Here is a 25487-nt window from a genome sequence, read left to right as displayed (position 1 = left end):
TACGGTATCTATTATCTATCTATCTATTATCTAATATATATCTATTATCTATCTATCTATTTATCTATCTATTATCTATCTATCTATTTATCTATCTATCTATCATCTATCTATTATCTCTATTATCTATCTATCATCTATATACAGTATCTATTATCTATCTATCTATTATCTAATATATATCTATTATCTATCTATCTATTTATCTATCTATCTATCTATTATCTATCTATCTAACATCTATCTTTTATCTTTCTATTATCTATCTATTATATATCTATCTATTATCTATCTTGTCTATTTATCATCTATCTATCTATCTATCTATCTTCTATCTGTCTATTATATCTATTATCTATCTATTATCTTTCTATTATCTATCATCTATTTATCTATCTATCATCTATTTATCTATGTTTAGTTTTCTTGTTGGACCAGTTATTCTCTATAATGAAGAATACTATACCTCTACTGTGACTAGATATTTTTATGCACACTCGATAGCAGAACGATATGTATCCGCTCGCAGTAAATCATTGGTTTGTTGGTACAGCTGAACGTACATTATTAACTCTGTGTCAAGAAAGTAATATGATGTGTTTAGAAGACAACAGGGAAAATTATAAATTGCTTTAAGAAAGTATTTTTATAGCGATATTTATTGTAATCACCAGTGAAATCGAGGGATACAAGTTCCCTGCTCTCGCACAGCTGTTGGGACTGCTCTGGCTGCTGGCGATGCAGAAAGCTTCCGCTCTGTAGTCATTTGTAGCTGCGGCTGATACGCTTTGTCCGGGATTCTGTCGCTACGTGAGGAGCCGTTCTGCTGGAATCAGGCGTGATCGGTTTGTGCCATATGGCGGCCGGCGGGTCGGCTGCTTACACACAGTTGATATTAGCGGTATCCGCTCTCACCAACTTTATCGTATTGAAAATCACTAACATGAAATCAATCTCCTTAATTAGAAGCTTTTACTAACATTTAGTGATATTTTTGATCTATTACGATTGATTTGCTCATAAAGGGTTTTTGTTTTGCATATTTTTGGAATATTGTATACAAAGAAGAGAGAGAATTAAAAAGAAAAAGCAACCAACACTCAAACACTCACATTTCTGCCCCTCTACTCTGGTGGTCCCCACCGGTCACCATATGTGGTCTGGTACCACTACCACTAAAGCCAGTGATTGTCTGCAGCAGTCACATGTGCATGGTGGATGGGTTATCGCTGCAGAAAGTAAGACGAAACAGGTAGGACCACCAGAGTTGCAGTGCACGAGTCAGCAAGAGGCTAAGCATTGATTATGCCCCTCTTTTATACAACTTTTTCCTTAAGGGCAATTTTCATAAAAATAAAATCTTTTAAAATGTATTGATTCAAAAACATTTTTTTTATGATTTTGCTTACAAAAATCAGATGGCCAAAGCTCAGGCCTTGGATTCATTTCATATGATGTTTTTGATTTGTATGTGTCACTTTATGTTAGTCCTGCTTGAATTTTTAAATGTGTTTTAATATTTGGAAATAAATACTGATTATTTCAAATTATTTGAATGGATCCTCTTTTTCCCTGATCACCTTTATTGGGGGAGGTGTAGATTCTATATCTTGGAGGGTATATTCCTTTATGATATTTATTGAAGACTGTGTTTATAAATTTCTTAAGGTAGACACAGGAACGTTTTGGTAGTAAATTTCCTGCTGGTTTATTATAGTCAGCATAGACAAAAGCAGGGTTCAGGAAAAATAAGCAGATCCTTCCTGGCTTAACAGAAAACAAAACAAAGTGCAAAAGAGTCTTTTCTCTGCAGGTTTCTCACCCAGATGCCACACAATGCCTTCAGCTCCTCCTGGAGCCATGTGGGAGTACCTCCTCTCCCAAGTCACAACCACAACTGACTTTCCAGACAGGCTTTTGAACCCAAACCATGTGATGATCACCTGAACATCGACATTATTTCAGGTCCTGTCAGTACCCATGGCGGTATCGGCTCTGCAGAAGGATATATGGTGAGCACCCTCCCACTGTATGGTAGCCCACATAAACTCCATACACTGTGCCAGTGACCCTGTCACACAGGTTATTAGCATTTTTTCTGGTGACAGGTTCCCTTTAACACTCTTAGTCTTCATTCACACATCTGTTTTTCTCATACACTAGCTGTCAGTACTTTTCACTGATACATTACAGTATATTCTATGGGGTTGTTCACGTCAAGGTTTTTTCTTGGTAACCAATAGCTCAAAAACATCCAATTGGTCCAATTTGTAGACCAATCTCACCCATTGAAATGATTGGATAAGTAATTCATTTCCACTGACTAGCTCCTAGAAGAACCTTCAGAAGCCCCCATCAATTTATTTCTGGGTACAAAAAAAATGAGTGTCGTACAGATGGTAAAAATGGACAGTGACCAAAATGTGATGAAAACTGGTCATTTTTTTTACATACAAGAAAAAACAAACTGATGTGTGAATTCTACCTTAGACCTGTAGAGAGTGATGTGAAAACAGAACCAAACTATGAGTGTGCTGTGATTTGTGCCATATTAGTTTGTTGGAGTTTCCATCTGCAGAGAATACATTTCTGTTCAAGGCTTCGGAGGGGGCTTGGTTTCACAAATTATTTGACTGAGTTCTTGGGAACACTGCTGAAAATAAGCGATTGGTTCTGTAGCGAATCACTGCATTGCAAGGAAGCCGCTGTGTGATCTGATAATGGAAATTGCTGCCTCCATGAGAGTGTGCCTGATGGAGTAGAGAGGGTTTCTATATCTACTTTACAGAATGTTCTTACATTGTGGGACTGTGCTAGGACCAATCTACGGATTTCAGATCACCTGATATCAAACTTTGCTTAAAGGCATTGCGGTTGTAAAACAAAAGACACGACTTGATTAATGGGACATTTCCTACAATGCTTTTTCTGTGCCTTCGATGACTATCCAACATAGTTATGTGGTCAACCAAAGTGATTAAAAAGTGGACTATCTTAGGCCCCCATTCAGACATCTGTGTTTTCGGGTACATGAAATAAAAAAGATGTCTGGTTCAGGTTTAGGAATTGGGTCTGATTTTGCCATCAATGATTGTCCAGTACTTTAACAGGATACGATTAGAGAACACGGCACTCAGTAAATATGAGGATTGGCGGTGCTCTAGTAGGGTGTCCACCCCGTAGATAACAGATGAATAAAACTTGGCACTCAATTTGAGAAGAAAAGCTTCTTAGTTTATTGATGCATCCAGACAAACAAAAGTGCTAAACGTTTTCGGTCCACACCGGACCTTCGTCAGAGCGTTTCTTTGACATTGACTATGAAACATATAAATGAATACAGTGTCACATGATGCGGAAATATACGTCATATAATGCAAAAAACGAAAAAGAGATCTAATGGTGAAAAAACGAAAATCTACGTGATGCTCCATCTGGTTCAGGGAGACATGTGCCAGAGAGATGAGTCTATCCAGAACAATAGGTGCTCCGTGCGAGGTGTAGATATAGTCCGTGCTGAGATGCTGGATAAGGGAAGTAACAATAGTGCTGGAGATGGAAGGACGCTGGTAATAGTGCGACCTCAGGCCGAGAGGGTCTAGCTCAGTGAGGAGAGTAAACAAAAGGATACATAGCAGAAATGCACTCTACAGATACTAGAAACGCAGACATGAGATACAGAATACGCCTCCAGTGAAGCTATATGGAATAGCATAGTGGATGGTCTAACGTGAGGACATGGGTCCCATGTTACCTACGTTTTTTGTTCTCTCTTCCTCATTCATTTTCCTTTTTTTTTCCCTGTTTTCTGGGATGCCCAGTTACAGTTATGTGCACAGACTCACGTATCTCTTATTCTTCTAGGTCCTCACGTTAGACCATCCACTATGCTATTCCATATAGCTTCACTGGAGGCGTATTCTGTATCTCATGTCTGCGTTTCTAGTATCTGTAGAGTGCATTTCTGCTATGTATCCTTTTGTTTACTCTCCTCACTGAGCTAGACCCTCTCGGCCTGAGGTCGCACTATTACCAGCGTCCTTCCATCTCCAGCACTATTGTTACTTCCCTTATCCAGCATCTCAGCACGGACTATATCTACACCTCGCACGGAGCACCTATTGTTCTGGATAGACTCATCTCTCTGGCACATGTCTCCCTGAACCAGATGGAGCATCACGTAGATTTTCGTTTTTTCACCATTAGATCTCTTTTTCGTTTTTTGCATTATATGACGTATATTTCCGCATCATGTGACACTGTATTCATTTATATGTTTCATAGTCAATGTCAAAGAAACGCTCTGACGAAGGTCCGGTGTGGACCGAAAACGTTTAGCACTTTTGTTTGTCTGGATGCATCAATAAACTAAGAAGCTTTTCTTCTCAAATTGAGTGCCAAGTTTTATTCATCTGTCCAGTACTTTAAGATTGATGGACTATCCATAGGTTAGACCATTGATATCAAATCAGTAGAGGTGCACACCTGGCACCTCCACTGATTAGCTGTTCCCAGTGCTGGCCGATGTGCTTAGTTGCAAAGCTGCACTGCCAGTGCCGGACTTTATAAAGGCTGGGTCACAAGTGCCACCGCCATTATGATCTTATTAGTGTGGGGCTAAGAAGCAGCTGGAGTGAGGCACAAATTGTGGCTGCTCACTCTGCAAAAAAAGGCTGTGTGTACTCTGCAACCCCTATATGTGCTATTTCTGTGCTAAAAGCCGCTGGGTGTACTATGCACTAGAGATGAGCGGTGTTCGAATCGAACTGTTCGCCAATTTCAAATTCGAGCTGTTTTGGGCGGTGTTCGAGTCGTTCGAGGAGCTCGAACAATTTGCTTAAAATTCGGCTGTTCGAGTTTCTGTTCGATAACTGTTCGTTCACCAAAAGCCTAACTTGATTTGCACATTAAAACTGTTTATCATTGTTAATAGACTGTTTCAGTGTATAGAGGGCAGGGGATAGATCTGTGCTGAAATAACGCCGATCTCCATTTTTTTTTCTTTCCCGCATTTACAGTGGGACGGTGCAGTCTCTCAGCCTATCAGCAGTGCGCACACACACAGCAATGTGCATGTGATGCACACAAGCAAGGGCATGTGTCATTGGCTGTGTATGTCACATGTCCTTGCCCTATAAGAACCAGCCATTTGCCCTGTCGCCACCATTTCCTCACTGCTGCAGCTTAGTGTTAGACGGCACCGCTGCTGCTGTGGGCGCTATACAGTCTAAGAGTGTTTTTTTGGAGCGAATTTTCAGAGAGCTAGGTTTAGGGAGTCGGGAGGAATCGGGACTAGTTGTAATATCAGCCCTTTTCAGGGTAGGTTACAGCAGTTCATAGCACTGTTTGCCAGGCAGGTCTGTGCCAGTGCTGTGCAAGTGTTTGTCACAGCATTTGGTGTAATCTAGCTCAGCCACTCCTTTTGGGTCTAGTAGCATTGTCTGATAGTCATCTGAGTAGCCCGCCTTGTGAAGCTAGCTACACTGCCTGTGTTTCTCTATTTTTACTGCATCTAATCCAGTTAATAGTTTTGGGCCTAGGAGCAGTGTCTGCACGTCAGCAGAGTAGCCCGCCTGTGAAACTAACTATACCGCCTGTGTATCTCTATATTGACTGCATCTAATCCAGTTAATATTTTTGGGCCTAGGAGCAGTGTCTGCACGTCAGCAGAGTAGCCCGCCTGTGAAACTAACTACACCGCCTGTGTATCTCAATTTTGACTGCATCTAATCCAGTTAATAGTTTTGGACCTAGGAGCAGTGTCTGCACACCAGCAGAGTAGCCCACCTGTGAAACAAACTATAACGCCTGTGTATTTCTATTTTCACTGCATCTAATCCAGGTAATATTTTTGGGCCTAGGAGCAGTGTCTGCATGTCAGCAGAGTAGCCAGGCTGTGAAACTAACTACACCGCCTGTGTATCTAAATTTTTACTGCATCTAACCCAGTTAATAGTTTTGGGCCTAGTACCACAGATTGGCCACTCAGTTCTGCTCGGTTTTCATCCATCGGTTGTTGTGCTAACAACTACAGATACAGAGTTGCCAATTAGTTAAGCACTAAAATGAGTGGCAAAAGGCCTGCTGCTGGTGGAAAAGGGAATAGGCGTGTTGGAAAGGAAAAAAAATGTTGTGTCCGTGGGGTAGGTGGTAAAGCAACAGTAACATCTGCTGAAGAAAGACCTTCTTCCAGCCAAAGTAAGATGTCCACTTCTTTTCGTGGACAATCTGATATGATCCCTTTCTTACGACCATCGCTACAAGCATCGCCAAAAATTCCAGATGAGGCACAAAAACAGCAGGTGCTTGAATGGATATCAAGTGCTCGTTCATGTGGGCTCTCCTCCATGTCAACTTCAACATCATAACTACTCCAGTCCTCAGAGTTGTCACCCCAATCGCACTTGCTTCCTCACAGCTCCCAAGTCTCCAGCCTCCTGTCTGAGCATGGGGTAACACACATGGTTGAGTCTGTAGAGCTGTTTATGCATACAAGGGGCTATGCATTGATTATGCCCCTCTTTTATACAACTTTTTCCTTATCGGCAGTTTTCATAAAAGTAAAATCTTTTAAAATTTATTGCTTCAAAAACATTTTTTTATGATTTTGCTTACAAAAATCAAATGGCCAAAGCTCAGGCCTTGGATTAATTTCATATGATGTTTTTGATTTGTATGTGTCACTTTATGTTAGTCCTGCTTGAATTTTTAAATGTGTTTTAACATTTGGAAATAAATACTGATTATTTAAAATTATTTGAATGGATCCTCTTTTTCCCTGATCACCTTTAGTGGGGGAGGTGTAGATTCTATATCTTGGAGGGTATACTGTATTCCTTTATGATATTTATTGAAGACTGTGTTTATAAATTTCTTAAGGTAGACACAGGAACGTTTTGGTAGTAAATTTCCTGCTGGTTTATTATAGTCAGCATAGACGAAAGCAGGGTTCAGGAAAAATAAGCAGATCCTTCCTGGCTTAACAGAAAACAAAACAAAGTGCAAAAGAGTCTTTTCTCTGCAGGTTTCTCACCCAGATGCCACACAATGCCTTCAGCTCCTCCTGGAGCCATGTGGGAGTACCTCCTATCCCAAGTCACAACCACAACTGACTTTCCAGATAGGCTTTTGAACCCAAACCATGTAAGATGATCACCTGAACATCAACATTATTTCAGGTCCTGTCAGTACACATGCCGGTATCGGCTCTGCAGGAGGATATATGGTGAGCACCCTCCCTCCCACTCTATGGGTGCCCACATAAACTTCATACACTGTGCCAGTGACCCTGTCACACAGGTTATTAGCATTTTTTCTGGTGACAGGTTCCCTTTAACACTCTTAGTCTTCATTCACACATCTGTTTTTCTCATACACTAGCTGTCAGTTCTTTTCACTGATACATTACAGTATATTCTACGGGGTTGTTCACGTCAAGGTTTTTTCTTGGTGACCAATAGCCCCAAAACATCCAATTGGTCCAATTTGTAGACCAATCTCACCCATTGAAATGATTGGATAAGTAATTCATTTCCACTGACTAGCTCCTAGAAGAACCTTCAGAAGCCCCCATCAATTTATTTCTGGGTTCAAAAAAAATGTCGTACAGATGGCAAAAATGGACAGTGATCAAAAACTGATGAAAACTGGTAATTTTTTTGTACATACAAGAAAAAACAAACTGATGTGTAAATTCAGCCTTAGATCTGTAGAGAGTGATGTGAAAACAGAACCAAACTATGAGTGTGCTGTGATTTGTGCCATATTAGTTGGAGTTTCCACTGCGGAGAATACATTTCAGTTCAAGGCTTCAGAGGGGGCTTGGTTTCACAAATTATTTGACTGAGTTCTTGGGAACACTGCTGAAAATAAGTGATTGGTTCTGTAGCGAATCACTGCATTGCAAGGAAGCCGCTGTGTGATCTGATAATGGAAATTGCTGCCTCCATGAGAGTGTGCCTGATGGAGTAGAGAGGGTTTCTATATCTACTTTACAGAATGTTCTTACATTGTGGGACTGTGCTAGGACCAATCTATGGATTTCAGATCACCTGATATCAAACTTTGCTTAAAGGCATTGCGGTTGTAAAACAAAAGACACAACTTGATTAATGGGACATTTCCTACAATGCTTTTTCTGTGCCTTCGATGACTATCCAACATAATTATGTGGTCAACCGAAGTGATTAAAAAGTGGACTATCTCAGGCCCCCATTCAGGCATCCGTGTTTTCGCGTACATGAAATACAAAAGATGTCTGGGCCAGGTTTAGGAATTGTGTCTGATTTTGCCATCAATGATTGTCCAGTACTTTAAGATTGATGGACTATCCATAGGTTAGACCATTGATATCAAATCAGTAGAGGTGCACACCTGGCACCTCCACTGATTAGCTGTTCCCAGTGCTGGCCGATGTGCTTAGTTGCAAAGCTGCACTGCCAGTGCCGGACTTTATAAAGGCTGGGTCACGAGTGCCACCACCATTATGATCTTATCAGTGTGGGGCTAAGAAGCAGCTGGAGTGAGGCACAAATTGTGGCTGCTCACTCTGCAAAAAAAGGCTGTGTGTACTCTGCAACCCCTATATGTGCTATTTCTGTGCTAAAAGCCGCTGGGTGTACTCTGCACCCCCACCTATGGTAGTACTGTCCTTTAAGCCACTGAGTGTACTCTGCACCCCCCGCCTGTGGGAGTACTGTCTTTTAAGCCGCTGTGTGTCCTATGCACCCCCTGCCTGTGGGAGTACTTTTCCTCTAAGCTGATGAATGTACTCTGCACCTCCCTGTTGTATAGTTTGGTCACAGAAGAAACTTATGAGAGTAGATTATATTCAACTTTTATCTACACAGAACATGAGGTTCATGCATCGGCTTCTTAATACAGCATAACAGGAAGTCTGAAGGCCCTTTTACCAGAGAGAAAGTGAAACCAAAGTACAACAAGTATATGCATTACATTTAACTAAGCATATAACATTAACAACATCGCCATTGCCAACACCCCCATCCTGTGGGAGTACTGTTAATTTAAGCCACTATGTGTTTTCTGGTACTCTGAGAAATAAATAATTGGCATCAGCCATCTCATTGCCATTAGTATGCCAAAGAAATAATTTTTAAGGACTGATGTCTCTTTTCCAGTAGTTTTGCAAAGATATAAATCACATCTAGTTGCCAATTGTACACCCAAAAAATTATTTTTCTGGACTGCTGTGTGTTTTTTTAGTAGTCTGTGAAATAAATACTTGACATCAGATGTCTAATTGCAATTTTATAGTAAGAATGAAACCTTGCACTCAGCTTAATGACGCGGTGATTTATTGTAGTACGCTTAACAAACGTTTGAGACTACAATCCCACGCAATTCCTATTTACAGACCTGCTCTAAATGCGGACATACCAGGGACTATCCCCACCTATATACGAAGGACAAACATGACCGAAACATTTTTTAAGCGTACTACAATAAATCATCACGTCATTAAGTTGAGTGCAAGGTTTCATTCTTACTATTGAACGGCTTGGGAACCTACCTTAACACCTCCTATAGTAGTGCTCACATTGTTTTTCTAATCGCCATTTCAGGCCAAATAAATATTTTTTCAGAACCACTATGTGTTTTCTAGTACTGTTGCAAATAAATAAATCTACTCTTCCACCATATTGTTGCAAGTAGTGTTCAGAAAACCACTTCCAAAACTGAGGAGAGCATCAAATAAGGGCCATGGAAGTGGCCATAGTGGTGCTGGTGTAGCTGCTGATGGTAATGTTGGCGTAACTGATGCACGGAGAAGATGTGGTCTTTCTATACCTGCTACCTGCTCAAATACAATACCTTCCTCTTGTGCACGCAGGCATGCAGCGGAGGCAATCCTAGTGACGTACACAATTCAAAGTTAGAGGAGGTGGCCACGTTGCCATAGCAGCACAGCAAATGAAGTAGTAGGGTGCAAAGGCACAGCGGACGGCCCCTAACCAGTACATCAGCTGCTACTGCACCACTGAATTCAGCACACCATAGACAGCTCAAAAGAGCTCCCTGGTGTGACATGTCTTCAGGAAATATACTGCCGACAAGAGACAGCTGGTTTGCACTCTGTGTCGCCAGATCCTGAAGTGATGCATACATGTTCTGAACCTGAGCACTACCTGTATGATGAGTCATCTGAATTCCAAGCACAAGATGCAGTGGAATACACACCTTAAGCATGACAGATCAGAGCCTCATCCTGCTCCCTCTTCTGCTGCAGTCTCCGCCACTTCCTCCCACTCGCAATCAACAGGGCCACCTACCTCCCCACAAAGGAGAGTGTGTGACAGCAACTTGACCGCCACCACCATTGTCACTGAGCATCTCGATACCTTCCCATTGAAGTATTCAGCTTTCCATCCCCCACATCCTCAAAAGAGAGAGGAGCCACCCACGAGCCATGGTCTTGAATGGCAACATTTCCAAATTACCGACCTTTGAAACGCTGCCATTCCGACTGGTGAAGATGGACAGTTTTAAAAAAACTGATGGTGGCTGTTCTGTAGTACTTTTTTCCCAGCTGCCACTACTTTTCTCTGTGGGCCATCCTTGCACTGCACAAAAATGTTGCAGACCAAATTAGATGTGCACTGCTCAACGTCATAAGTGGCAATGTCCACATAACCACCGATATTTGGAGCAATAAGCACAGCCAGGGATGTTACATCTCCCTAACTGCCCACTTTGTAAATGTAGTGGCGGCTGGCACAGCGGTGGATAAGACACAGCCTCCTACTCTTCTTCCTCTACCACCTCCTCATTCAGGCACAGGTAGACCTGCACCACCAATTTGACCACAGCAAGGGGGAACAACAGTAGGCTGTTCTTAAACTCCTCTCTTTTGGGGACAATGCACAAGAGCTGTGGACTGGGATCAAACAGCAAACATGTGAGTAGTTGGTGCCGGTGAATCTTAAGCCCTGTCTGGTGGTGTGTGATAATGGAAGAAATCTCATAGCAGCTTTGAGCCTTGCTGGTTTGACGCACATCCCTTGTCTGGTACATCCCTTGTCTGGTGCTAAACTTGGCGCTGCAGAGTTTCTTTAAAGTTGGAGTTAATGCTGAAAATGCCAGCAGTGTGTGCGCACTTTCGTCATTCTCACCCTGCTGCTGCTCACCTATTTAGGCTGCAGTGTCACTTCTGCCTTCCGGATCACTGGCTTATTGTAAGAGGATTGTGAACACCACAGAAGGGTTTTTTATACTTTTTTATACTTTACTTCGTTAAATAAGATTTGGTTCAGGTGATCTCCTAATCAGAAGCACATTAGTAGAATTTGGTTGGAATTCAACTGACACTGGAATAGAATGGCTGTCAGACATGTAGAGAAGCTGATTTTTGTAAAACTGTGCAGTGGTCTCTTAATTTTTGCCAGGGTTGTATATGATTTATCAAAATAAGGCCGGGTTCACATTGCGTTAACAACAGCCTGTTCAACACATATGTTAACGGGCTGCTGTTAACGCAAGTGCCGGTATGGCAGCGCGCTAGCGCAGATAGAGCATCTGCTAGCTCTATCTGCGCTAGCGGTGATGGACCCAGAAACGCTGCAGCCCGCATCTCGGGGTCCGTCACTCAATAATGGCACATGGCTAGCACATGCCCATTGTGGGTGTGCGCTAGCGATGCGTCCGACATTGGATTCAATGGCTGCGTTAACGGACTGCGTTACAGCACGTTATGCCGTGGTGCAATGTAGTTCATCTAACGGACAGGTTTAACGCAATGTGAACCCAGCCTAAGAACTAACTTGAAAGTATTACAACATCCAGAATTTAGGATTATGTACAAAATACGATGAATCTCACAAAGAAAAAAGGTGCAAATCTAGACCATAATAATGTATAAAATGACAAATTGAATATCAAAATAATAATGCAAATTAAAATCAGCTGAACCAAATCCTGGCAGATATGAGCTAATACATGCTGCAGTGGCTGTGCAATGACCTCCAAATTGCCGATATTGTTACCAGTGCAGATTACTGGGTGGTCACCCTGCTGGATCCCCACTACAAGGACAGTGTACTATTATTACTTCCATTACTGGAAGACAAAATGTGGCAATACTTTATGAGCACGCGACAACATCCAGCACCACCATCTGATGCGGTCTGTATTAGCAGGAGCCAGCATTACAACAACATGGTGGGAGTGTGCGTGTCCACACATCTCAACATGCTAACAGGTGGGTCTGCCCTATTTAACTTTTGGGTCTCCAAATTGGACACATGGCCTGAGCTATCCCTTTATGCCTTGGAGGTGCTGGCCTGTCTTGCAGCAAGTGTACTGTCGGAACGCATGTTCAACAAGACAGGGGATGTGATTATGTATACCATAGGACTTATCCATTCCTTTGGATGACTAGACAACTATACCGGCTACATCCAACCAGTTTTCAACTCTATTTGCCATTCGTTTCATTTGGATGCCTCCTCCCAAATAAAAAAACAAAAAAAACTGTTGGCTACCTTCTACTGCTCCTCTTCTTCCTCCTACGCAGTCATGTCCACTTCCTCCTCTAGTTTGACCACGACCTACTGTTTATTTCTTGTAAGTTGATTTTGGGTTCATTCTATGTTCTTAGAAGTCAGTTCTATAAAAAATAATAAAGTAAACAGTATTGGATTACTCCTCTCTTGCCTTTTCCACCTATACCACCACATCCACCTCTTTTTCCACTTGGACCTACATCTCGTAGGTTCTAGATAACTCCTTTTAGTTTTGCAAATTCTAGGTTGTTTTAAGTCAGTTCCGTAAAACTAGAAAAAAAAGAAAAAAAAACAGTATTGGATTATTGTTCCCTTGAATCTTTTATTTATTTATTTATTTTTTTCTCGGTTATATGGCGCCATTAATTCCACAGCACTTTACAGACATTATCCTCACTGTCCCCATTGGGGCTCACAATTTAATTTCCTTATCAGTATGCTTTTGGAATGTGGGAGGAAACTGGAGAACCTGGAGGAAAACCACGCAAACACGCGGAGAACATACAAACTCCTTGCAGATGTTGTTCTTGGTTGAATTCGAACCCAGGACCCCAGTTCTGCAAAGCAAGTGTTACTGAGCTACTATGCTTCCCTGCTTCCCTGCCTTTTCCACCTATACCGCCACATCCACCTCCTTCTCCACTTGGACCTGTTCCTCCTGGTTCAAGATTCTTATTTTTTACTTCTGCTCTGGTTAGTGTAGGGACTGGATGCAGCTGTAGAGAGGGACAGTATTAGGTTTTGGGTGTGCACAGTGTTCAGATCACACTCTCTATGTGTACTCTGCACGCCTGTCTGTGATAGTACCGTGAGTACCCAAAAGTTTTTATAATCTTCAACTGTGTTGCTGGGAGTGATATGCGTCTAATCCTATTTTTCTACTCTTATGCAACCATATCTGTGATAGTACTGTGCCAAAAGACGCTGTGTGTATTCTTCGGCCTATATCTGTGGGAAAATTGTGCCTTTAAGCCGCTGTGTGCACTCTGCAACTCTGCCTGTGGGGTACTGTGCCCCATTGTCTGGGGTTGAAATTTGTAAACAAATTCTCGGAAATGGAGGGGATGTGGAAAGATTCTTTGTGGGTGAAATTTTTAACTGGACTTGCGGTAGCAAACCTATGTCTCTGTGAGGATGCTGTTAAAATGTTTATGTTATTTTTTTACTTCCTATTTCACCATGATTGCTATAGTGACAGAACCCCTTTAAGTCATCTTCCTATCTACATTTGGTGGAAAAGGCAATTGTCCTGCTCTCCCCCATTTTGCTTCCTATTTCAGCGCCCTAACCCTTTTACAGAACTGAAGTTCGGACCCCCATTGACTTGAATAGGGTTTAGAGTGAGGGCTTAAGTTCAGGTCAAGTTTGAGTCCCGAATAGAGATGAGCGGTGTTCGAGTCGAACTGTTCGCCAATTTCAAATTCGAGCTGTTTTGGGTGGTGTTCAAGTCGTTCGACTAACTCGAACAATTTGCTTAAAATTCGGCTGTTCAAATTTCTGTTCGATAACTGTCTCTGGCTTGTCAAGGTAAGGAGGCTTATTCACCGTGCAATGCTCCTCTGGGAAATATAATATGCAAATTGCCTCTTCTGAGAAAAAAAGGACTTAACTCTATAGTGCCACCTGTTGGAAGTAGCGATCCTACAAGTCACAATCAACTCTTTAACCCCTTCCTGACCCATGATGCCACGTAGGCGTCATGAAAGTCGGTGCCAATCCGACCCATGACGCCTATGTGGCGTCATGGAAAGATCGCGTCCCTGCAGATCGGGTGAAAGGGTTAACTCCCATTTCACCCGATCTGCAGGGACAGGGGGAGTGGTAGTACAGCCCAGGGGGGGTGGCTTCACCCCCCCGTGGCTACGATCGCTCTGATTGGCTGTTGAAAGTGAAACTGCCAATCAGAGCGATTTGTAATATTTCACCTATTATAACTGGTGAAATATTACAATCCAGCCATGGCCGATGCTGCAATATCATCGGCCATGGCTGGAAACACTTATGTGCCCCCACCTCACCACACCGATCGCCCCCCCAGCCCTCCGATCTGTCCGGTGCACTGCTCCGGCTCCCCTCCGTCCTGTGCTCCGCTCCCCCCCGTGCTCTTGTCCGCTCCCCCCGTACTCCAATCACCCCCCCGTGCTCCAACCACCCCCCCTGCACTCCGATCCACCCCCCCTGCAGTCCGATCCACCCCCCTGCAGTCCGATCCACCCCCCGATGCTCCAATGCACCCCCGTGCTCCGTTCCACCCCTCCCGCGCTCCGATCCACCCCCCCATGCTCCGATCCCCCCCCCCCCATGCTCCCTCCCACCCCATCATACTTACCGATCCTGCCGGGGTCCGTCCGTCTTCTCCCTGGTCGCCGCCATCTTCCAAAATGGCGGGCGCATGCGCAGTGCGCCCGCCTAATCTGCCGGCCGGCAGATTCATTCCAAAGTGCATTTTGATCACTGAGATAGATTATATCTCAGTGATCAAAATAAAAAAAATAATAAATGACCCCCCCCCCTTTGTCACCCCCATAGGTAGGGACAATTTTTCCCACTAATGTTAGAATAGGGTTAGGGGTAGGGTTAGGGTTAGGGGTAGGGTTAGGGCTAGGGTTAGGGGTAGGGTTAGGGCTAGGGTTAGGGGTAGGGTTAGGGTTAGGGGTAGGGTTAGGGTTAGGGGTAGGGTTAGGGGTAGGGTTAGGGGTAGGGTTAGGGCTAGGGTTAGGGGTAGGGTTAGGGCTAGGGCTAGGGCTAGGGTTAGGGTTTTGGTATGTGCACACGTATTCTGGTCCTCTGCGGATTTTTCCGCTGCGGATTTGATAAATCCGCAGTGCTAAACCGCTGCGGATTTATGGCGGATTTACCGCATTTTTTCTGCGCATTTCACTGCGGTTTTACAACTGCGATTTTCTATTTGAGCAGTTGTAAAACCGCTGTGGAATCCGCACAAAGAAATGACATGCTGCGGAATGTAAACCGCTGCGTTTCCGTGCAGTTTTTCCACAGAATGTGTACAGCAATTTTTGTTTCCCATAGATTTACATTGAACTGTAAACTCATGGGAAACTGCTGCGAATCCGCCCCATTTTCCGCAGCGTGTGCACATACCTTTAGAATTAGGCTATGTGCACACGGTGCGGATTTGGCTGCGGATCCGCAGCGGATTGGCCGCTGCGGATTCGCAGCAGTGTTCCATCAGGTTTACAGTACCATGGAAAACCAAATCCGCTGTGCCCATGGTGCGGAAAATACCGCGCGGAAACGCTGCGTTGTATTTTCCGCAGCATGTCAATTCTTTGTGCAGATTCCGCAGCGTTTTACACCTGTTCCTCAATAGGAATCCGCAGCTGAAATCCGCACAAAAAACACTGGAAATCCGCGGAATATCCGCAGGTAAAACGCAGTGCCTTTTACCCGCGAATTTTTCAAAAATGATGCTGAAAAATCTCACACGAATCCGCAACGTGGGCACATAGCCTTAGGGTTAGGGTTGGAATTAGGGTTGTGGTTAGGGGTGTGATTAGGGATATGGCTACAGTTGGGATTAGGGTTAGGGGTGTGGGGGGGTTAGTGTTGGAGGTAGAATTGAGGGGTTACCACTGTTTAGGCACATCAGGGGTCTCCAAACGCAACATGGCGCCACCATTGATTCCAGCCAATCTCGTATTCAAAAAGTCAAATGGTGCTCCCTCAATTCCGAGCCCCGACGTGTGCCCAAACAGTGGTTTACCCCCACATATGGGGTACCAGCATACTCAGGATAAACTGCGCAACAATTACTGGGGTCCAATTTCTCCTGTTACCCTTGTGAAAATAAAAAAATGCTTGCTAAAACATTTTTGAGGAAAGAAAAATGATTTTTTATTTTCACGGCTCTGCGTTTTAAACGTCTGTGAAGCACTTGGGGGTTCAAAGTGCTCACCACATATCTAGATAAGTTCCTTGGGGGGTCTAGTTTCTAAAATGGGGTCACTTGTGGGGGGTTTCTACTGTTTAGGCACACCAGGGGCTCTGCAAACGCAACGTGACTCCCGCAGACCATTTCATCAAAGTCTGCATTTCAAAAGTCACTACTTCCCTTCTGAGCCCCGACGTGTGCCCAAACAGTGGTTTACCTCCACACATGGGGTATCAGCGTACTCAGGAGAAACTGGACAACAACTTTTGGGGTCCAATTTCTCCTGTAACCCTTGGGAAAATAAAAAATTCTGGGCTAAATAATTATTTTTGAGGAAAGAAAACGTATTTATTATTTTCACAGTTCTGCATTATAAACTTCTATGAAGCACTTGGGGGTTCAAAGTGCTCACCACACATCTAGATAAGTTCCTTTCGGGGTCTAGTTTCCAAAATGGGGTCACGTGTGGGGGGTTTCTACTGTTTAGGCACACCAGGGGCTCTGCAAACGCAACGTGATGCCCGCAGACCATTTCATCAAAGTCTGCATTTCAAAAGTCACTATTTCCCTTCTGAGCCCTGACGTGTGCCAAAACAGTGGTTTACCTCCACACATGGGGTATCAGCGTACTCAGGAGAAACTGGACAACAACTTTTGGGGTCCAATTTCTCCTGTAACCCTTGGGAAAATAAAAAATTCTGGGCTAAATTATTATTTTTGAGGAAAGAAAACGTATTTATTATTTTCACGGTTCTGCATTATAAACTTCTATGAAGCACTTGGAGGTTCAAAGTGCTCACCACACATCTAGATAAGTTCCTTTCGGGGTCTAGTTTCCAAAATGGGGTCACTTGTGGGGGGTTTCTACTGTTTAGCCACATCAGGGGCTCTGTAAACGCAACGTGACACCCGCAGAGCATTCCATCAAAGTCTGCATTTCAAAACGTCACTACTTCAATTCCGAGCCCCGGCATGTGCTCAAACAGTGGTTTACCCCCACATATGGGGTATCACCGTACTCAGGAGAAACTGGACAACAAATATTGGGGTCAAATTTCTCCTGTTACCCTTGGGAAAATTAAAACATTCTGGGCTAAATAATTATTTTTGAGGAAAGAAAACGTATTTATTATTTTCACGGTTCTGCATTATAAACTTCTATGAAGCACTTGGAGGTTCAAAGTGCTCACCACACATCTAGATAAGTTCCTTTCAGGGTCTAGTTTCCAAAATGGGGTCACTTGTGGGGGGTTTCTACTGTTTAGCCACATCAGGGGCTCTGTAAACGCAACGTGACGCCCGCAGAGCATTCCATCAAAGTCTGCATTTCAAAACGTCACTACTTCACTTCCGAGCCCCGGCATGTGCCCAAACAGTGGTTTACCCCCACATATTGGGTATCAGCGTACTCAGGAGAAACTGGACAACAACTTTTGGGGTCAAATTTCTCCTGTTACCCTTGGGAAAATAAAAAATTGCAGGCTAAAAAATCATTTTTGAGAAAATATTTTTTTATTTTATTTTCATGGCTCTGCGTTATAAACTTCTGTGAAGCACTTGGGGGTTCAAAGTCCTCACCACACATCTAGATTAGTTCCTTTGGGGGTCTAGTTTCCAAAATGGGGTCATTTCTGGGGGATCTCCAATGTTTAGGCACACAGGGGCTCTCCAAACGTGACATGGTGTCCGCTAATGATTGGAGCTAATTTTCCATTTAAAAAGCCAAATGGCGTGCCTTCCCTTCCGAACCCTGCCGTGCGCCCAAACAGTGGTTTACTCCCACATATGGGGTATCAGCGTACTCAGGACAAACTGGACAACAACATTTGGGGTCCAATTTCTCCTATTACCCTTGGCAAAATAGGAAATTCCAGGCTAAAAAATAATTTTTGAGGAAAGAAAAATTATTTTTTATTTTCATGGCTCTGCGTTATAAACTTCTGTGAAGCACCTGGGGGTTTAAAGTGCTCAATATGCATCTAGATAAGTTCCTTGGGGGGTCTAGTTTCCAAAATGGGGTCACTTGTGGGGAAGCTCCAATGTTTAGGCACACAGGGGCTCTCCAAACGCGACATGGTGTCCACTAACAATTGGAGCTAATTTTCCATTCAAAAAGTCAAATGGCGCGCCTTCCCTTCCGAGCCCTGCCGTGTGCCCAAACAGTGGTTTACCCCCACATATGAGGTATCGTTGTACTCGGGAGAAATTGCCCAACAAATTTTATGATCCATTTTATCCTATTGCCCATGTAAAAATGAAAAAATTGAGGTGAAAAGAATTTTTTTGTGAAAAAAAAGTACTTTTTCATTTTTACAGATCAATTTGTGAAGCACCTGAGGGTTTAAAGTGCTCACTAGGCATCTAGATAAGATCCTTGGGGGGTCTAGTTTCCAAAATGGGGTCACTTGTGGGGGAGCGCCAATGTTTAGGCACACAGGGTCTCTCCAAACGCGACATGGTGTCCGCTAACGATGGAGATAATTTTTCATTCAAAAAGTCAAATGGCGCTCCTTCCCTTCCGAGCCTTACCATGTGCCCAAACAGTGGTTTACCCCCACATGTGAGGTATTTGTGTACTCAGGAGAAATTGCCCAAGAAATTTTAGGATCCATTTTATCCTGTTGCCCATGTGAAAATGAAAAAATTGAGGCTAAAAGAATTTTTTTGTGAAAAAAAAGTACTTTTTCATTTTTACGGATCAATTTGTGAAGCACCTGGGGGTTCAAAGTGCTCACTATGCATCTAGATAAGTTCCTTGGGGCGTCTAGTTTCCAAAATGGGGTCACTTGTGGGGGAGCTCCAATTTTTAGGCACACGGGGTCTCTCCAAACGTGACATGGTGTCCGCTAAAGAGTGGAGCCAATTTTTCATTCAAAAAGTCAAATGGCGCTCCTTCCCTTCCAAGCCCTGCCGTGCGCCCAAACAGTGGTTTACCCCCACATATGAGGTATCAGCGTACTCAGGGCAAATTGGACAACAACTTTCGTGGTTCAGTTTCTCCATTTACCATTGGGAAAATAAAAAAATTGTTGCTAAAAGATAATTTTTGTGACTAAAAAGTTAAATGTTCATTTTTTCCTTCCATGTTGCTTCTGCTGCTGTGAAGCACCTGAAGGGTTAATAAACTTCTTGAATGTGGTTTTGAGTACCTTGAGGGGTGCAGTTTTTAGAATGGTGTCACTTTTGGGTATTTTCAGCCATATAGACCCCTCAAACTGACTTCAAATGTGAGGTGGTCCCTAAAAAAAATGGTTTTGTAAATTTCGTTGTAAAAATGAGAAATCGCTGGTCAAATTTTAACCCTTATAACTTCCTAGCAAAAAAAAATTTTGTTTCCAAAATTGTGCTAATGTAAAGTAGACATGTGGGAAATGTTATTTATTAACTATTTTGTGTCACATAACTCTCTGGTTTAACAGAATAAAAATTCAAAATGTGAAAATTGCGAAATTTTCAAAATTTTTGCCAAATTTCCGTTTTTATCACAAATAAACGCAGAATTTATTGACCTAAATTTACCACTAACATGAAGCCCAATATGTCACGAAAAAACAATCTGAGAACCGCTAGGATCCGTTGAAGCGTTCCTGAGTTATTACCTCATAAAGGGACACTAGTCAGAATTGCAAAAAACGGCAAGGTCTTTAAGGTCAAAATAGGCTGGGTCATGAAGGGGTTAACGAGTCGTGCAATATGACTTAGGATAAAAGCCAAATTAGTATCTCAATTCGCAGACACGGTGTTTCGGGGTGTTGGCCCTCGTCAGTGCGAAGCATGAGAACTAATTTGGCTAGGTGAGAGGCTCTGGACTGGGGTCTGAGGGGTATCGTTTCTCCTTATGGAGAGTGACATACCATCTCTGGCTTGTCAAGGTAAGGAGGCTTATTCGCCGAACAATGCTCCTCTGGGAAATATAATATGCAAATTGCCTCTTCTGAGAAAAAGAGGACTTAACTCTGTAGTGCCACCTGTTGGAAGTAGCGATCCTAGAAGTCACAATCAACTCTTTAACGAGTCGTGCAATATGACTTAGGATAAAAGCCAAATTAGTATCTCAATTCGCAGACACGGTGTTTCGGGCTGTTGGCCCTCGTCAGTGCGAAGCATGAGAACTAATTTGGCTAGGTGAGAGGCTCTGGACTGGGGTCAGAAGGGTATCGTTTCTCCTTATGGAGAGTGACATACCATCTCTGGCTTGTCAAGGTAAGGAGGCAACATTTATATAGTAAGCTGCCTGTCCTGAAGATATGTATAGCTTTATAAATATGGGTGGATTTTATTTAGGTCCTATAGCCACTTCTCTTTAGTGCCTTACACATTTACTGAGCATCTTTACATTTCTGCCATCATTAAGAAATCCAAATAAAAAGTAACAGAAAATAAATCCTTTCAAATAAAATTTATCTTTTTCTGATATGTTAAATGTTTACAGCGTCTGTTGAACAATCTATTAGAATAATTCTAACATACAGCAAGAAGACCCAAAGTGTCGAGCTTCATTCCACATCTATGTAGATTTTACATACATACATTACATACTCATAGGCTGTACATACATATACTGTATATATATATGTGGAGGAGCGCTGTTGGTGGCTTCCGGGGCCAGAGCATCGTCGAGACACAGAACATCTGCGGGGGCAGAAACTCTTCTTGCAGAGCTTCAGCGTCCTCAGGTGCAGGAATCTCGTCGCCGGGAACTGAAACCAAGTCATCGGGAGCTGGAAGCTGGTGGATCGGAAACTGCGACCGCCTCTGAGGAGCCCGCACCAGAAGTGAAGGCCGAGCTGGAACCTCTTCACCTGGAGTTAGTGTTTCAGTGCCTGCGGGAACCAGAACTAGCAACAGCCCCGGAGGAGCCTGAACCGGAAGTGATGACTTGGCTAGTACTTTGTCATCGGGAGCCTTAGTGCACAGCAGCATCTGTGGAGGGATCCACCAATCGCAGGACGGGCATGACAGGACCACCAAGATCCACAGCGGTGAGATAAACACGGCCTTTGCCTTTGACACTGAATGGCTGTTCAGCGCTGCAGCCCGCTACTTCACCCGACCAGACTGTCTTTTGGTCCCTTGTGTGATGCAGGGATTGTTTTCGGCTATGGCTACCTCCCTGGCCCCATCTCACATGATTTCCATAAGCGTAGAGTAGGAGGAGCTTTCCATGCAGACTCATAAGCGATGAGGTACTGAGCTTGGCAGTTACACAACTACAGTGTGACACTGAATTTTTTATTCACACAATACTGTAGCACTGAGCTTGTTGGTTACACCGTACTGTGACAGGGTTAATTGGTTACACAGTACTGTGACAGTTCATTCGTTACACAGTTTTGGGACAGAGTTCATTGGTTGCACAGTATTCTCTGTATAGAGAGGAGTGGGGGAGACATAGTATAGTCAATTGCAAGTCCATAAATTAGCCCATTGTCCAGTCACAAATAACAACTTTAAAAATAGGCCAATCTAGCTCATCCTGGAAATATGAACCTATGGTCAGGACTATAAAAAGCTGGGTGGCACAAAAGAAAGTTATTCAAATGTGGGGGCTGCTGATGCTGCCTGTGATACTTAATCACTTTCTCCTTCCCCCAAGGAAACAGAAGAACAATTAGTATTTCTGTTATTACTCCCTTTTTATTTTATAACTGTTTTGCATATTTGTCATTTAATCTTTACCTTTTTATATTTTTTGTAGTAAGCACTGTGTATTGTTAAATTAAAGCTTAAGATTTTGAATAAGCTTGATCCTTGAATGCTCTAAAGAATCCATAGCCTTTCAGAAAGCATGTGACCTTTTGTCAGTAAAATATTTTGGGCACTCTCATCACCCCCTGTGTTGGATTGAATGAAAGGATATAAATTAACCCTTGCAGGCTCATAGGACACTGACTTTTTATTTACATAACAGGATAAATTTTCTTTATAACTGACACAACCAAACATCTTTGAGTTGTTGTCATGTTATTATTATTATTATTTATTGTTATAGCGCCATTTATTCCATGGCGCTTTACATGTGAGGAGGGGTATACATAATAAAAACAAGTACAATAACACTGATTCCCTGCAATGTAAGAAGTTAAATAACACATCTACTATATATTTGTCTAAGGGTCACTTCCGTCTGTCTGTCTGTCCTTCTGTCACGGTTATTCATTCACGATTGGTCTCGGCAGCTGCCTGTCATGGCTGCCGCGACCAATCAGCGATGGCCACAGTCCAATTAGTCCCTCCCCTACTCCCCTGCACTCACTGCCCGGCGCCCGCTCCGTAATCCCGCTCACACAGGGTTAATGGCAGCGGTAACGGCCCGTGGTGTAACGGACTCCGTTACCGCTGCTATTAACCCTGTGTGTCCCCCAACTATTTACTATTGATGCAGCATCAATAGTAAAATATGCATGTTAAAAATAATTAAAAAAAAAAACCTGCTATACTCACCCTACGCCGCCTTTCTCGCTCCTCGCCACACTCCCGGGACCGCTCCATTGCAAGCGGCAGCTTCCGGTCCCATCCCAGGGCTGGTGTGCGGCAAGGACCTGCCGTGACGTCACGGTCATGTGACCGCGACGTCATTATAGGTCCTGCTCACACCAGCCCTGGGACTTGCAATGGAACTCGGCTTCAGGAAAATGACCGCTGCGATCTCCATCTGCGCACGCGCTGCATCCCGCGGCCATTTTCCTGAAGCCCCGGGCGACCTCTGGAAGATGGCCGCCACCAGCGATAATCCTTGGACAGTGCTATAACACGCCGGTGGAAGGTGAGTATGTGTTTATTTTTTATTTTTTTAACCTGTGTCATACGTGGCTGGGCAATATACTACATAGCTGCCCAATATACTATATAGCTGGGCAATATACTACATGGGCTGTGCAATATACTACATGGGCTGTGCAATATGCTACATGGCTCTGTGCTGTAGGCAATATACTATGTGATTGGGCAATATACTACGTCACTGGACAATATACTACGTAACTGGGCAATATACTACGTGGCTGAGCAATCTACTACGTGGCTGGGCAATATACTACGTAACTGGGCAATATACTACGTCGCTGGGCAATATACTACGTGGCTGGGCAATATACTACGTGGCTGGGCAATATACTACATAGCTACGCAATATACTATGTGGCTGAGCAATATACTACGTAGCTGCGCAATATACTACGTGGCTGTGCAAGACTACGTAGCTGGGCAATATACTACATGGCTGTGCAATATACTATGTGGGTGAGCAATATACTACGTGACTGAGCAATATACTACGTGGCTGGGCAATATACTACGTGGCTGGGCAATATACTACGTGACTGGGCAATCTACTACGTAGACATACATATTCTAGAATACCCAATGCGTTAGAATGCCGCGACCAATCACCGACGGCCACAGTCTGAAAAAAATGGCCGCTCCTTCCTCCCCGCAGTCAGTGCCCGACGTCCACATACTCCCCTCCGGTCACCACTCACACAGGGTTAATGGCAGCGTTGACCGCGGTGTAACGCACTCGGTTAGCGCTGCTATTAACCCTGTGTGACCACCTTTTTACTATTCATGCTGCCTATGCAGCATGAATAGTAAAAACATCTAATGTTAAAAATAATTAAAAAATAAAAAATAGTTACATACTCACCCTCCGGTGGCCCCCCCGGATCAGAAACCGGCCTTTTCCGCTCCACGCAACGCCCCGGTGACCGCTGCATGCATTGTGGTCTCGCGAGATGATGACGTACAGTCTCGTGAGACCGCTACGTCATCATCGCGCGAGACCGCAATGTAATCTTCAGACCGGACCGCGCGTCAAGCATCGGGAACCAGCCGCTTCGATCCGGAGGCTCCAGGAGGTGAGTATGTAACTATTTTTTATTTTAATTCTTTTTTTTTTAACAGGGATATGGTGCATACTACGTGACTGGCCAATATACTATGTGACTGTGCTGTATACTATGTGACTGGGCAATATACTATGTGGCTCTGTGCCGTATACTACGTGGCTCTGTGCTGTAAACTACGTGGCTCTGTGCTTTATACTACGTGGCTCTGTGCTGTATACTACGTGGCTCTGTGCTGTATACTATGTGACTGTGCTGTATACTACGTGACTGGGCAGTATACTACATGGCTCTGTGCTGTATACTACGTGGCTCTGTGCTGTATACTACGTGGCTCTGTGCCTATCTGGGCAATATACTATGTGACTGGGCAATATACTACGTGAACTACGTGGCTGGGCAATATACTACGTGGCTGGGCAATATACTACGTGGCTGGGAAATATACTATGTGACTGGGCAATATACTACGTGACTGGGCAATATACTACGTGGCTGTGCAATATACTACGTGGCTGGGCAATATACTACGTGGCTGGGCAATATACTACGTGGCTGGGCAATATACTACGTGACTGGGCAATATACTACGTGACTGTGCAATATACTACGTGACTGGGCAATATACTACGTGGCTGGGCAATATACTATGTGGCTGGGCAATATACTACGTGGCTGGACAATATACTACGTGGACATAAATATTCTAGAATACCCAATGCGTTAGGATCGGGCCACCATCTAGTTTACCATAAAGGGCGGTTTGCCTGGCTCACTTTATTCACTATATTCATAAAGGTCAGTGTCCACATTGCTCTTCTTCAACAAGAAAAAACATAGGGCATAATAGCAAATGATAACTAGAATGAACAGATATTTCACTGACCTTAAATAGTTGAAGAATACATCCTTTGTAAAGGAGATGAGGCCACAGCCGTGTTCCAATTTGTTCTTGCCAAATCGCTGATGTATATAGTCATGAAAAAAAAACAAAGAATATCATTTTTTAATTCAAAAGATTTTTTTATAAGGACATAGCAAAAAAAAAAAACACTGGTTCTTAGAATTTATTAAAATTAGGTGTGGAGACACGAGGGGTAAGCAGGTACTCTAGTCCGCTAGCCAAAACCGCATGGACCAGGGATCATCCCACCGAACGCCCACTCTCCTTTTTACCGTGGGTGCAACACTACTCAGAAAACTCAGGGTAAAACAGTGTGGCAATACTTT

General features: G+C 43.5%; 1 protein-coding gene and 2 long non-coding RNA genes across 3 annotated transcripts in view; 2 read left to right on the top strand and 1 right to left on the bottom strand.

Moving 5' to 3' along the window:
* The window catches only part of ASTN2 (astrotactin 2), a 1089443-nt gene that overhangs the window by 59087 nt on the left and 1004869 nt on the right, over positions 1-25487 (top strand). The window lies entirely within an intron of this gene.
* On the bottom strand, positions 3213-3746 carry LOC138662682 (uncharacterized). The gene is made up of 2 exons (XR_011318053.1): positions 3632-3746; positions 3213-3516 (listed from the first exon to the last, which is right to left on the bottom strand). It is a non-coding gene; the product is annotated as an uncharacterized lncRNA (long non-coding RNA).
* On the top strand, positions 3792-4390 carry LOC138662681 (uncharacterized). The gene is made up of 2 exons (XR_011318052.1): positions 3792-3971; positions 4087-4390. It is a non-coding gene; the product is annotated as an uncharacterized lncRNA (long non-coding RNA).

This window comes from Ranitomeya imitator, chromosome 2 (assembly GCF_032444005.1).
Source record: "Ranitomeya imitator isolate aRanImi1 chromosome 2, aRanImi1.pri, whole genome shotgun sequence".
In the NCBI taxonomy this organism is placed as follows: Eukaryota; Metazoa; Chordata; class Amphibia; order Anura; family Dendrobatidae; genus Ranitomeya; species Ranitomeya imitator.
This window is presented reverse-complemented; position numbering and strand designations above follow the sequence as displayed.